Source organism: Cibotium barometz, chromosome 6, assembly GCF_041138505.1.
Source record: "Cibotium barometz isolate CiBa-2024 chromosome 6, ASM4113850v1, whole genome shotgun sequence".
Taxonomy (NCBI): domain Eukaryota; kingdom Viridiplantae; phylum Streptophyta; class Polypodiopsida; order Cyatheales; family Cibotiaceae; genus Cibotium; species Cibotium barometz.
In genome coordinates, this window is record NC_141051.1 from 3,695,066 (window position 1) to 3,710,911 (window position 15,846).

Sequence of the window (15,846 nt, forward strand, 5' to 3'; positions counted from 1 at the left end):
CAACATCTTGCATATAATTTTGTTGGCCTTGCCAACGTCCTCGACCACGGGGGTTGTTGAAATATACAAGTGAATAGGATGTGTGTGGGAACAAGCTCTTGGATAGAGGCTGTAAAAGAGGAGATGTAATTGTGAAAGAACCTGTGAAAAAGTTAGAAGAATCTACTGGGAGAGAATAAAGGGTAGCATGAGGGAATTTAGGAGTGTGGAGATATTCTGGGAGATATTCAGGGAAAAGAGAAGAGGTGGAGAGAATCAGGCAAGAGGTGGAGATATTCGTGGAGTGAATCATGGAGAAATCAATGGGATTTGATGCTTGATGTAAACTCTATAAATTGAGGCATAGCCCTAATGAGAATTTGCTGGTTTTTGAGTATCCATGCCTACATTAATCTATGTGCTAATTATTCACTAATTACGTCTTAATCATTTGCTAATCACTTTGTTAATGATGTTGATTCTAGTGTATAATCCACCATAGCTCATCATTATGCTCAAATTTCAACATGGTATCAGAGCCATGCCTAGAATCCATCAGATTTATGAGCCCATTATTTAATTAATCAAGATTAGTAGAAAATTATAATTTTCCCTCTTTTTTCAATTAGACTCTGTACCCCCAGCCAGTGGAGGAGCTCCCTCTCCTTGCACACTCAACCATTGCCCAAACCCTTCTAGCCCAAGATAGCTAACCCATAGGAGCTCCAGCCCATCAAATCAGAAGCGCAAACCGCCCACGGAAGCTCCCGATTTTTGCTGATTAAAAAGCTACGTTTTTTTGCAGTAAATCAATGATTTCTACTTCATCAAATCAAAATGGGTCTAATTCCTCTTAGCCCCGGGGGTTTTCAAGCATGCTCTGCAAGCTAGTGAAGACAGAATTCAGTTTCATCAAGTCTACAGTGAGATCCAAGCTCTTCATCAAATCTGCAGGTGACTTTGGTAAAACAGAGATTAAACTTTCAATATTTGGTCAAATCTTGTGTTTCTTGGCTTAATCCTCTACAAAACTCATTGCTATTGATGCCTTTGAAAGCATTTGAGCTCATTTGAAGTGGAAGGCACCAGATCTGGACTCCCCGCATACTCTGTTTTCTGCACACAAACCAGAGCATTAATTTGCTAATCAATGATTAATCAATACTAATCACTATACTTTGGTGCAATTGAGGGTTCAAATTAACCATTAGGTATCTGATACAGATCCCTATAACTTCAGATTGCAAATCGGAGTTGGTTTGATACTCCAACCATCCCGTACAAATTGGTTACCCTTGATTTAGTGTAATTTCTGGTAAAATTATGCTGATAAAATTGTGAAAATCATCATTTTGCATTTAACCTTTGGTTAATTCCTGTAAATCTCACTCAAAATCAAGATTATTCACAGCCAGAGTTGCATTTGGGAATGTGCATAAGAATGAATGCTATACGCATTATGTATTGGGCACATTACATCAGTGTAAAAATGGGAACAGACACTGCCCTTGTCCAGAATAAGGCAAGAGGTAAGACCTCCCGCATTAATTTGGGTTTACATTGCATAATGATACAAAATGAACATAAAAAGCCCAAAGGAACTGTCAGCAAAACATGAAACATGTTGCTCACATGGAGCAAAATGACCTGACGGACGAGCTCATGGCCCCAGCCATGAAAGAAGAAGAATATCTCTTCCCAAGAAGAGGATCCACACCAAGAAGAAGATCTGGAAGACATGGACACGAGAAGAGAAGCTGCCACAAGAAGAGAAGCTGCCCCAAGAAGACTGAAAGAAGAGACGGACACGTGGAGAGAAGCTGCCACGACAAGAAGACTGAAGAGAAGAGAAGATGTGAGGCTCCAAAGAGTGAGGAGCCATGTGAAAATCTCTGAGAGAGAGAGAGAGAGAGACCCCACAACCCAATGTAACCTGCCCCAATAAAGTAAAACCACCTCTGAGCCACCGCCGATGATGTAGGCCACGTGGTAGATGTATGTGTGAGCACTTTAGTCAAGGTCGCGGGCACTTATAGTAGCCTTGGACACAGAGAGAGAGAGAGAGAGAGAGAGAGAGAGAGAGAGAGAGAGTGTCAGGACTATGGAGTTTAGGGACTTGAGGCACTGGTCGCGGACTGTCAAGTAAGAGAGAAACTTGATACAGGGTCCAGGTGTGCTGAGATAACCTGAGGGGAGGAGTAGACACTGGTCACGGACTATCAAGTAAGGGGAGGCAAACTTGGTATAGGGTCTAGGTGTGCTAGGATTATTCACTTGAGGGGAGGTGTTGAAATATACAAGTGAATAGGATGTGTGTGGGAACAAGCTCTTGGATAGAGGCTGTAAAAGAGGAGATGTAATTGTGAAAGAACCTGTGAAAAGGTTAGAAGAATCTACTAGGAGAGAATAAAGGGTAGCATGAGGGAATTTAGGAGTGTCGAGATATTCTGGGAGATATTTAGGGAAAAGAGAAGAGGTGGAGAGAATCAGGCAAGAGGTGGAGATATTCGTGGAGTGAATCATGGAGAAATTAATGGGATTTGATGCTTGATGTAAACTCTATAAATTGAAGCATAGCCCTAATGAGAATTTGCTGGTTTTTGAGTATCCATGCCTACATTAATCTATGTGCTAATTATTCACTAATTACATCTTAATCATTTGCTAATCACTTTGTTAATGATGTTGATTCTAGTGTATGATCCACCATAGCTCATCATTATGCTCAAATTTCAATAGGGGTTACCACGACCTCTTTGAGGTGCATATCCACGACCACCTCGAGCACCATATGAAGGCTGAAAATTCTGTTGTGGAGGCCTATCCTGCCATCCACGACCATTACCACCACGTCCACGTGCTGCAACTCTCCCCCTGCCTCTAAAGCCTCTCTGCGAGTAGAAAGCCTGATTTCTGCCATCATCATGGCTAGTAGATGCATCCAGAAATGAATCACTGAGCTTGATTTCCTCAACCAACAAGAGAGAAACCAACTCATCGAAGTCGGGTAGACCTGTACTCCTCACTGAGATAGATGTATCAAAGGATTTGTATTCCTTGCCAAGACCACGCAAGGTAATATCCACCAAATCATCATCAAGCATGGGGGCATTTATTGTGGCCAATGCATCTGCAAACTTCTTGATTTCTTGCACATAATCATGTATGCTCCTTTTATTCCTTTTCACATTGTGTATCTGCTGTCACAATTGAGACTTGCGAGCACTTGTATCTGTATCAAACATCTTGACCAAAGTATCCCATGCATCTTTGGGATTCTCAGCATCCTGAATGTGTATGAGCATAGCATCAGAAATGCATATAGACAAATAATGCAGCACTTTGAATGCTCTCTCTGACCATTGCTTATGAGCAATAAGCTGCTACTGTGTAGGTTGCCGAGGTAGCTCAGGCTTTGGCTCAGCGCCTATAATGAGATTCCAAAATCCTTTCCCTTTCAAGAAACTCTTTATCCTGTACTTCCATGCCTGGAAGTTCTTCCTATCCAGCTTTTCACCAACAATCTGAACTGGATTGTCCGACATATCTGCTCAATGTGCACCTTCCGCACTCGTCCAAATCTGAAACCGAGCCTTCCTCAGCTCAACCACACTTCAATGAATGTTCCAGATACTCCAAGATAGCCAACAAACTCCAAATTTGATGTATAAAATCAACCTGTAATCATCCAAGATGAACTGTCTCACGCAGTCCGGGATACCCTGCTTTGACATGCCTTCCAAATCACAATGTAATGGTGCAATCAAGTATAGGCAACTTGCATTGACACCTAATGAACCTCAATGTTGAGTATCAACACCATCTGACATGTGTACATATCAATTTTTGAAAACCCCTTTCTTTGTTTTTGGAAAAACCAGAAAAACCAGTAGAAAATTTGCTCTTATTCCTTCAATATTTGTCCAAATTGGGCAACCAGACATTCATTAGCTTAGCATTAGTGTCCATCAACTCCATGTAAGAGGAATTTGTCCAATTGTAAAACACCAAGGATTAATTGCTCAATTAAAAATGCTCTGTTTCTCTGCAACCAGTGGATAGCCTGTTTTAATCAGCTCATTCCCAGCTCAATTAGGCATCATTGACCAAACAAATCACATAGCCCTCTTCTCCAAAGTGTAAAGCATCCAATTGCTAAAGAAGTTGTGGAAGATGTCAAGTACCAAGTGAGAAATTGATCTCCTCGTAGGCAAAAAACCAGAATTCTGCCCTGTTTCCTCTGTATGGGCTGCGCCGCCTACAATTAGGGGATTTGGGAGGAGTTGTGATGCTAATTGAAGATGATTATAAGTCCCCAAGACACCTAGGCATGTGTGTGACCCATCAATGCTTTGATTTTTACCAAAAATGTGTTCCAAATGCTTCAATTTTTGACTCCTCTTTCTCTGTTTTGTGAGAGCTCAAAAATCAGAGATTTCCATACATTTAAATGCTTCCAAAATGCTCCAAAATTTGTTCAAGGCTTGCACATGGGTTGCCAATACATCCCTCTTTGTCAAATACATATGTCTTTTGCCAGAATCACTTGTATTTCCACCATACATCAATGCTTTCAAGCTTTAATGGAAAGCTTCAAAAACCAGAATTTTGCTTTGCTTTGATTTGCTCTAAAATGCTTTGTTTTTGCCTGTATCACCTGCAATCCGCTCAAGGATGTTTAGAAGACCTTACCCGGTAGGCCAAAGCTCTCAGATCTGATAGTATTTGGTGTGCTCCAAGCTTCACAGCTCCAATGCCAAGCTTCACAGCTTCTTTTCACAGCTTCTTCTCCTTCTTCTCTTCACTCACTCATAAACCCTAATAAACAGCACAAGGCTCTGATACCATGTTAAAATAACGGTAGAGGGGGAGGAGACACACACACAGGAGCAAACCCTAATGTATATTGCAAACCCTAACCATAGAGGGAAGCCATGTCCACTCTCACACAAAGCATAATGCACTAATCCATAATCCACACAACACACAATGAGTTGTGTCCACACTCTACTAACCCTAGCTAATGTCCACACACTATGACCAGCTGGACAGGTGGTCATTTATGTCTCACACATGTTCCTACCTAATCTGCCAGCACATAGCATAGCTGGCTCACACTGACATCGAGCTTGAATCTCAACATCCTACACATCTTTTGGAAGAAGGTAAAGAATCAAGCAAACCAAGGGTAAGCCTAAACAATGAAGTTTATTCTCTCTTTAGATGTTAATCTTCTTCCCAACCTCTCTACATGCTTGGAAAGCATTTTATTTCATGGTTTTCCTCTTAAAACCATGCCTTTCTTGATTTATAATTTGGTTTAGATGAACTAATGTTTATGTTTATGCTTAGGATTATGCATAAACTAATTTTTATATTAAAAGTGGAATTTTAAGCATTCACATTTCATAGAAAATGTGAAAAAACTATGGTAGAATTTTTATTAGAAAATGAGTTTTATGCATAATTAATTTTATGCTAAAAGTGGAATTTTAAGCATTCACATTTCATAGAAAATGTGGGGAAACTATGGTAGAATTTTTATTAGAAAATAAATTTTATGCATAGTTAATTTTATGCTAAAAGTGAAATTTTGAGCATTCTCATTTCATCGAAAATGCGGGGAAACTATGGCAGAAATTTTATCATTAGAAAATAAATTTATGCATAATAAATTTTATACTTAAAGTGGAGTTTTGAGCATTATTTATTTACTAGAAAAATAAAGGAGGTTATGGATAAATTTCTCTAGATTCATTCAATTTATAAGAAATTTGGAAAGGATTATGAATATAATTCATTTAGATAAAAATAAATTAGTATGAGTGCATAAATGTTTAATGCTGAAAGAGGAATTACGAGTATAATTAATTTTGTAAATCCCATAAGATGTATGCATAAATCTTTTATTCAAAAAGAGGAATATTGAGAATATTTTATTTTGAAAAATTTGAGAAAAGAATGTGAAAATATTCATAGGAATGTATCAAGAAAATATTCATAGGAATGCATCAAGAAAACATGGATAAATTTTTAATCAAAAAGAGGAATCACAAACATAATTAACTTTTGAAATTATGAATTATACATCTAGATTCTCGAGAAATAGAATCTTAAGTACACTCAGAACTGGGAATAAGATTTCCCAGAAAAAAGACCAGAAACATGCTTAGTTGGATGAATGTAAATACTTGATTGATTTATTCCTAGATTCCCTGGGAAAGGAATTTGGAATTCTTGAAAGGATCAAGGATCCAAAAGAGTACAAAAATATAGACTTAATTGAATTGAGTCGAGAAAAAGTTACCTTTAACTGAGCCAAGTAATGGCCGAGACTTAGAAAGTTATGTCAGTATGAAAAGTAGAGTAGCTGTACATTTAATTTGGTTGATTGTGGAACAAAAATTCTGATAACTAGATCAAGGAAAGTTGATAATCAAACCTGATTTGCTCAAAGCGAAAAGAGACCATCTTGTTTGTGGAAATTGGATTGAGGTGTGGAATGATGTGGAGTGATGTGGGGTGATGTGTAGTAATGTGCGGAGTGTGTTGATTGATGTGTGAATTGATGTGGATTGATGTGTGAAATGATGTGAAGTGATGCAGATTGATGTGGAATGATGTGGGATGATGTGAATGCATGTGAAAATGATGTGGGATGATGTGAATGAATGTGGGATGATGTGAATGAATGTGGAAATGATGTGGGATGATGTGAATAAATGTGGAAGTGATGTGGGATGATGTGAATTGATGTGAAATAATGTGGGGTGATGTGAATTAATATGGAATGATGTTGAAAGATGTGGAATAATATCAAAAGATAAGGGGTGATGAGAAATGATGAGGAATGATGTGAAATGATGAGGAACGATATGGAAAGATAGGAATTTTGCTTTGTAAACTCTATGCATAGAAAGATGCATATTGGATATTTTTTTATTATAAAAGTGTGATTTTCATTAGATTTAAATTCTATGCATAGAAAGATGCATATTGGATATTTTTTTATTATAAAAGTGTGATTTTCATTAGATTAAATTTCTATGCATAAAAGGATTTTCTTTTATATAAAAGTGTTATTTCCATTGAAGTTGGATTTTATGCATAAAAAGAGGCATAAAGAATTTTTATATCAAAACTAAAGTTCTCTTTGATTTTATGTGTTAATTTCCATGAATAATCTATAAATGAATAAGTAAATACACTGTGAGAGAAAATTCTATCGTTTCATATTCACTCGGGTGGTAATGAGAAAATTCAAAAAATCTATCGAAGTGGGAAATTTAGATAAATCGATTAATTTATTCCTCTAGGAATTCGACGATTAGTTTAGAAATCAATTAAGTGAATATTCAATGAATGAAATCTAGTAAAATAGTGATTGAAATATCACCCCCCTTTTGAGAATGAGCTAGGAACTATTGAAAAGGCCCCTCAGTGGAGCACTAGGTGAGCCTAGAGGGATTGACCACGTGGTGAGTGTTCTGGTTGCCAATGATGCCATAGGTACACCGAGGAAGGAATGAATGGAATTTGGATTTTATGGTTGGAAAGTGGAAAAGTTGGAATTGGACCCTGAAATTGGAATACTGAGAATTATGAGGGAAACACCGTGGTTTTATTGCAATTTTGTTGGAAACAGTTGAATCTAAGAAAAGGCAATTTCATATTGGGTGTGTAAGTGGTGTGTCTATTAAATTTTTGCATGAGAGCCGCCGGCTAGGGGGCCTGGGAACTCTTTTCCCTGGATCCCATCAATACAGTGATTGGGCGGTTGGCTAACCCATGGGATTGGATGGGGTTAGGCTGGATCGATGGATTACTATAATAAAATTCAATTTTGTTCAAGTCACAATAGTTGAAGTAAGCCACGGGATAATTCTTGTTCTATGGAAAAGAATCAACGGTTGTGCCTCTTTTGATGGGGAAAAAAGAGTTGGGTCTCTATGAACCAAGTGCAAGTTCCTCCTTTGATTTGGCCATGTGACCGACGGGTTTGGTTGGAATCCAAAGGATAGTTAAGGCCCTTGACTATGTTAGAATATTTTCCAGAGGAATCGCCTATGCTTTCTGGGCGAGGGAAGTTTTTTTCGGGATGAACCGAGGGATTAGTATCTTGTCCAGACATTCGTGGGCGAGGCCCCGAGTAGGAAGCTCTGTCTTGCGCATGAGGTTTCTACTTTCATTTCTAGCTCTCTAGAGTTCGATGCGCAGAGAGGGCTGGGATCTCACACTATCCACGGGCTTTCCCATGTCACCAAGTAGCTTCTGAAACCAAGCTACCTCACATGCTACCATAATAGCACCCATAGACTCTGCCTCTGTACTCGTCAAGCGACAAGGCAACTGTTTGGCTGCTTCTTACTACTCCAACTCATAGCAGCACTCCCAAATGAGAACATAAAACCATTGTAGATCTCCTGTCTGCAATACTATCAGCCCAATCAGCATTTGTGTAACCATGCAGTTGTATCTCTGTACCAGCCTCATAGAAAAGTCCATAATCAATTATGGACATTATGTACCTGAGGATCCATCTAGCCACATCCAAGTGTGGCTTCCTAGAGGGGCCTGCATAAACTGACTCACAAGTCCAACAACATAGCTTAAGTCTGGCTTTGTAATGGTCAAATCAAACTACCCACTATGCGCCTGTATGTAGTGGGGTCCTCCAAAAGCTCACCTGTATGTAGTGGGGTCCTCCAAAAGCTCACCTCTATTTGCGGAAATCTTTGTGTTCTACTCCAATGGCACTAAAACATGCTTTATAGCATGTCATACCATACTTGGACAACATGTCTAAGCCATACTGCCTCTCCAATAGCAAAATGCGATGAGGTGATCTCACCACCTCTATGCCCAAGAAATATCGTAGCTCACCCAAATTCTTCATCTCAAACTTCTGCTTCTTCAAAAGCATCCTGACATCATGTAAGTTTGCATCACTATCACCAGTGATAATCAAGTCATCCATATATGACTAATAGCATGATCCCTCTATCTGCCTTTTTCACATATAGTGAAATATCTGAATTGGATATCTGAAATCCAATGGTAACAAGATACTCCCCAATCTTGTTTGACCATGTTTTGGGTGCTTGCTTCAAGCCATACAAGGCTTTGCGTAACCTGCACACAAAATTTGGATGTGCATCACTCTCATAACCTGGTGGCTGCATCATGTATACTTCTTCTTGCAAATCACCATGCAAGAAAGCATTCTTTACATCCATTTGATGTAAAGACCAACCCTTCGCTGCTGCAACCATAGCAATGACAACTCTCACGGTTGCAACCGGGCTGAATGTCTCCTCGTAGCCTATGCCATAAGTCTGTGCATAGCCCTTGGCAACCAATCTTGCCTTGTACCTGCTCACTGAACCATCAGCATTGTGCTTGACTTTGTACACCCACTTACATCCAATTGCCTTCTTTTCCTTAGGCAAAGGCACTAACTCCCATGTTGCATTTTCATCCAATACTGCCATCTCCTCAGCCATGCAATCTTCCCATTTCTTATTTCCAATTGCTTGCTCAAAGCAAGTGGGCTCAACCTCCTGTATTGCTTTTACCATGTAAGCATAATGATGGAATGTATATCCATCATATCTCAACCTCTCAACAGAGTATCTAACCCTCGTAAACGTGCATACACCTGGATCACTACTACTAGGTGTCCTCAAAAACCCCTGGTCTCCTTACACCAAGAGTAACCACATACAGAATGCCAAGCTCCTCATCAAGGCTCTGCTCAGAGCCACTAGGGTCACCATCCACACATAAGTGACCTGCTGACAGATCAGGCACAAAAGGTTGATCTACCTTTTCCTTCCCTTTCCGTGATACATGTGTACCTGCATCATTCCTCAACCTGCCTGACCATGGGCTAACATTAGATCCACTGCTCCAGGACTCCCCACGTCCACTCAGCACACCTGTGATTGCTGCTCTACATGTGGTGCAACATCAGCACTTGTTATATCTACATCTTATGTTGCCTTCACTACTGGTGCATACCAACTACTCATCTCATCGAAAACATCTTTTCTTACTCACATCTCATGAGTGGTAGGGTTATAGCATCTATAACCTTTTTGCTCCATAGCATAACCAATGAAGATGCATTTCTCTGCAACTTTGTTCTCACTTCATCAGGAACATGTACATATGCAATACACCCAAACACTTTCAAGTGAGACCATCCGGTCTTAAACTTCTGTTCAGGAGTCATACCATGAACAACTGCAATGGGTGTCCTATTCATAATGTACACAGTAGTTGCTACTATTTCTGCGCAAAAGTAACGTGGTGTATTCTTTTCAGCCACCATCAAGGCATGTGCCACTTCTACAATGTGCCTGTTTTTCCTTTCTACAATGAGTTCAGGAAATCGCTGAACTCATTGGAGAAATATTCTCCCCCACCATATGATCTTAGGCATTTTATTTGCATGCCTTTTTCCTTCTCGCGCGAACAAGGCTTTAAATACCTGAAAGTGAGCAAACACCTCACTTTTCTCCTTCATGAAATAAACCCACACTTTCCTAGTGTGGTCATCAATGAATGTAACATAGTGTTGCAGTCTTGGTCGGTCCCCATACATCTGAATGTATGACATCCAATGGCCTTGCACTGACATGCTTTTCATGTGGGAAAGCATGTTTGGCCTACTTACCAAGTTGGCATGCTTCACATACCTTATGCATACCGTCAACCTTAAACTTTGGCAAACCTACAACAATATTTTGGGCTTGCATAGACTTCAGTCATTGTACATTCACATGACCAATACGCTTGTGCCATATGTCAATATCTGCAATGACACCTATTCCATGTGCAAACATGGTTGCCTTTATCTTAGGCATGTTCACATCCAAAGTAAATATCCTGCCATTTCTGTTACCCTTCGTAACCAATCGACACTTATTTTTGAAGTCTTCCACAAAACATCCTTGAGGATTAAACCTTACTTGTAGACCCTACTCAACCATCTATCCAACAGAAAAACCAGGTTCTTTGTAATATTTGAAACATGAATTACATCAACCAAGTACTTCATTTTTCCATCCTGCATAGACAATGGCACTTTACCAACATGTACAATGGGATGCGCAGTATCCTCACCTATTTCTACATAACCTGGTTTTTCCATTTTTTGCATATCTCTAAACCACTCAGCATGACTGGTCATGTGGTTAGAGGCACCAGAATCCACATACCATATATCTTGAGATTCTGACACATCCCTTGTTATGGAACTAAGCATGTGCTGCATCACAAATAGCTACTCACTTTTGTCATCACCTCCATGTTTGCTAGATGATGCAAAGTTGCCTTGCTGCAACTTCCCACTTTTAATGTCATTCTGCTTTTTGTAGCAGTCCTTTGCCATGTGTCATGGTTTGCTACAGTAATAGCACTCTATGCTATTTGCATTTTGATTTCCTTGCCAACCACCTCGGCCTCTTTGCCTCCCCCCCTTGCCTCTAGACTGGCCTCTTACACCTGTGTATGATTGCTGCTGTTGTGAATCATTGGACTGTTGTTGTCGAGAATTCTGATTTCCTTGTCGACCACACCTTGGCCTCGACCATGGCTTCTACCTCTGTCTCTACCTGAACTAGAGTAGAAGGCCTCTTTCGATGTGTTCTTACTTTGTGAAAGAAGAATCCTCACCTAAAGCCTTTTCTTCTATGATCAGCATAGATATCAAGTCTCAAAAGTTGGGAATATTCTCCCTAACTGCAATGGAGGTCTTGAATGGCTTGTACTCTTTGCCAAGCCCATTCAGACAGACACTCACCAAATCATCATCCTCCATCGATACATTGATAGACCCAAGGGATTCAACAATGCTCGTGATCTTTAAGGAATATTCATTGATGGACATGCTTTTCTTTTCCACAGTATGCAACTCTTGCTTTAACTGCAACTTCCTTGCCTTTGTGTTAATCCGGAACATCTGAACCAAATTCTGCCATCATGCAACTGCTGGAGTGTTTGCATCCTGTATGTGTCCTATCATAGTGTTTGTGACACTAATTAAAAGCCAGTGCATGACTTTTCTTGCACCCTGATTCCAATCCTTGAATGCCTTTATATTTGTAGGAGTGGAATTCTCCTCAGATAACTCTAGAGGCTCATCATTGTCTCCTTCTACATAATCCCAAAATCCTTTACCCATTAGGAAATTGGTCATTCTGAACTTCCAGGCATGGAAGTTATTCTTATCCAGCTTCTCACTAACAATCTAATCAATTCCGCCAGATATATTTTCCTATAGCAATCAAATAACTTGCAAATAGACAACTTTTGTATGCAACCTATAATACAAAAGTATCTCCTGTAACTACTGTAGCAACGGTACTTCAACACAGCCTGTGTGTCAAAAAATGTGACCAGAGTACATGCACATACACCCAGTATCAACAATACATGTGCAAACCCTGTCTGCACTTCCAAAATGCACTGCTGCACTGCAATAACCAGATTTCGAGCAGAAACAGTTCTCTACCAGAACTTCCAAAAAACTACCAAAAATACCCTACAGTGACGAAACGACCCAAAATGTGAATCTGGCCGGAATTTGGTTTTCCAATAGAATAGTATACCTACCTTGTAGCTCCGCTCCTATGAAGACAGCTCCTCAATCAGAGGTGTAGCTTCCATAGCTACCGAGGGGGTGTTGTACCTAAACCAAGAAGGGGAAAGAGATGATGGTGCTCTTACCCGGGTAGTACCGCTTCCTTCCTTGCTTGTTCTTGCCTCTTGCTTTCCTCCTTAGCTCTCACACAAACCAGGCTCTGATACCATAAAGAGAATGTGGGGGAGAGGGAGAGCTTCAAACCCTAGCAAGCAAACACACACACACACACACACACACACACACACACACACAAGAGAGAGAGCAAGATATAAGAGAGAGATGGATAGCTGAATTTTCTTCTATCTTCTTCTTCTCTACTCAACCAACCTAACATAAAGATAAGAGTACACACTATATGGGTTAGTACTCAACTACTACAATATACAAGGGTCGGTCCATAATGTGAACCCGACTAAAGGAGCTGCTGGCGCTACAACTATGCCAATCTCTAGTAATCCAAAATGGCTGTCACATAGCCTATCATCCCACTGGCTGCATATCACCCATAATCTCACCAACCATGCCAGTGGTGTAGATGTGAAAGCTATCACCCAGGCGGGTCATCAATGTCGCTGTAGCACTAGTTGAGCTCGATATCTCAACATGATTTACATGAAGAAGTTTATGTAAGTCAACGAGTTGGATTTGCCCAACCTAGTCAAGGACAAAAGGTATACAAGCTTAATAAAGCTTTATTTATGGTTTAAGACAAGCTCCTAGAGCTCCCCAAGCTTGGTACCATAAGATTCATGCTTATTTAACTGGACAAGGATTTCAAAATTGTTTTACAGAAAGTTTGCTTGTTGTCATTCTCTATGTAGATGACATGCTTATTGCTTTCAAGGCTAACCTCATCGTAAATTTTGAGATGCTAAAACTTGGTGTTAAATCATTGCCATAGACACCCACAACGTCGATGCTGGCCTACCTTACCATCTTTAACGATTTTGGATGAAGTCACTGGAAATGCCAGATTTCATTGGAATGTGCTTATATTGTATTATTTTGCATGTGTGATCACCGCTGCTGCTTGTCTATTAAAGGTGCACCATGGGATCTTAGGTGGAGAGTACTAGTTATGGATTAGGTGTTTGCATACGCTAGAGTGGTTGACTGAGCCCTACGACCTAATGTTAACTTTGGCACCCGAGAGTGTAAACCCTACAAGCCACATATAAAAGGCAAAATGTAACTCTCACCACTCATTCTCTTATGCATAATCTAAGTGAGTGCTCTTTTCCTCTCCTCCCTTGCTTATCTCTTTTGTGTGTTGATCTCTTGTGTTCTCCATTATGTGTGTGTGTGAGAGAGAGAGAGAGGAGCTTCTTTTGGAGTGCGGCCGGTGACGGAGTGAAGCCCTCGGGTACTCCTACGTAGGCAACTCTACCTACGAGAATCCCACGTGACCTACGTTCATGAGGTGAGTGACACACCCTAACCATGCATTTGTGTATTATGCCAAGACTTGTTGGTTTCTAGGTTGAGCGCTCCCATGTATGGAAGGGCAAAGCCCCATGACATGTGGTTGCATCCTGCACCCTTCCCATGGTGCTAGGGCCACCCATAAGTGGGACCGCGCTACTGAGGAATAGCCCCACTACATAGTCACAGTGCATTTTGAATGCTTGAGAATGATTTATTTTCATGAGATTTTTGTTTTCGGTTCAAGAATGAAGTAGAAAGGAAACCGCCAACAAATGGTATATTTTGTTGTATTGTGATTACATTTTGTTACAAATTCTTGTTAATGTCTATTGTAATTTCTTATTAGCTTAGAAAATTAATGTTTAGCCTTTTCTTCTTCTAAATTGGGGTGTATTTAATTTTGGCAACTTTCTGCGATTTTTTGTTGCAATTTCTATTTAGCTTAGGGAATGAATGTTATTTATTTGGGGTGTATTTTAATTTCTACATATTTCTATTTTTTTATTCATTTCATACATTCACACAAAAGAAAAGAAATAGTAAATTGGGCTAGAAATTGAATCAATTGGGGTAAATAAACCTCAAAATTGGGTTTCGAGCATAGGATTTATCCTAATTTTGACTCTTTATACGGAGAAATTGGAGGGGAAATAATGATTTAGAGAGGATTTACAAACCAGGCTAATTTTTACATTTGTCATCCCCTTTTTTATGTTTTTTGCATTAGTGTTAATAATACATAATAAATGGGCTTAATCTCCCTTATAATTTGGGCCACTAGCTATTAGCCTTGATAAGCTGGCTACATTTAATGAGGGTAGGCTTTCAGGCCACAAGTCAAAGGAGACATCAAAAAAATGAAACAATTCAGAAATCCTAACAACACTCCTTTTCAGGTAATTGTGGTGAAACTAGAAAACCGTAAACATAACACCCCCAAAAAGTAAAAAGTAAGAAAAGTTAAAAGTACGAAAAGTTAAAAGTTAAAAAGTGAAAATTAGGAAAAGTAAAAAATAATTATAATAAATTTTTAAAGAGAAAAGGTAAAAGGAAAAATGGAAGTGGTAGAAGGCTAAAATAGAGTATGGAAAATTTTAGAAAAGTGCACACCTAAAAGTTCTCTTAAACCCGTTTTAGGTCGTGTGGGGATCACATTGGTGCAGCTTGTACAACACCCTTGAAAATTCAATTCTTGTATAGTGAATTCACTACAAACAGGTGCTCGGGTATACGAAAAAAGTGCATACCTAAACTTTTCCAAGGATGATTGGTTGGCCATAGAGAGGTCCAAAATCAAGCCTACTACCCAAAGCAAGCCCATGGTTGTAGGCACAGTGCAGTGCCCATCTCTCTCTCTCTCTCTCTCTCTCTCTCTCTCTCTCTCTCTCTCTCTCTCTCTCTTTCTCTCTCTCGTCACTCGTCACTCGTGTTAATATGCCTTTTTCCACTTTTGAGTGAAATTCTATGTATGCAATATAAACTCCACCATGCTATCTATTTCTTAGCCCCAAACTATTGTAACTTGTAAATTTTATATCTTATTTTGATCTCAAGGTTTAAACTTTGTTTGTATATATAGAAGATGTATTAAAAAAAAAATTTTGGCCCAAGTTTTATACTAATTTAACTTTATCATCTATAGAGATTTGAGTTGTGTTTTTACATACATATGAAGATCGTATTAGGTATTATGGGAAAAATCCCGCATTATGGGAATTTTGAAATTAAGAGGTTTCATGTATTATGGGAATTTCCCACTTAATGTGGGAAAAGTTATTGTGGAATTTCTTAAT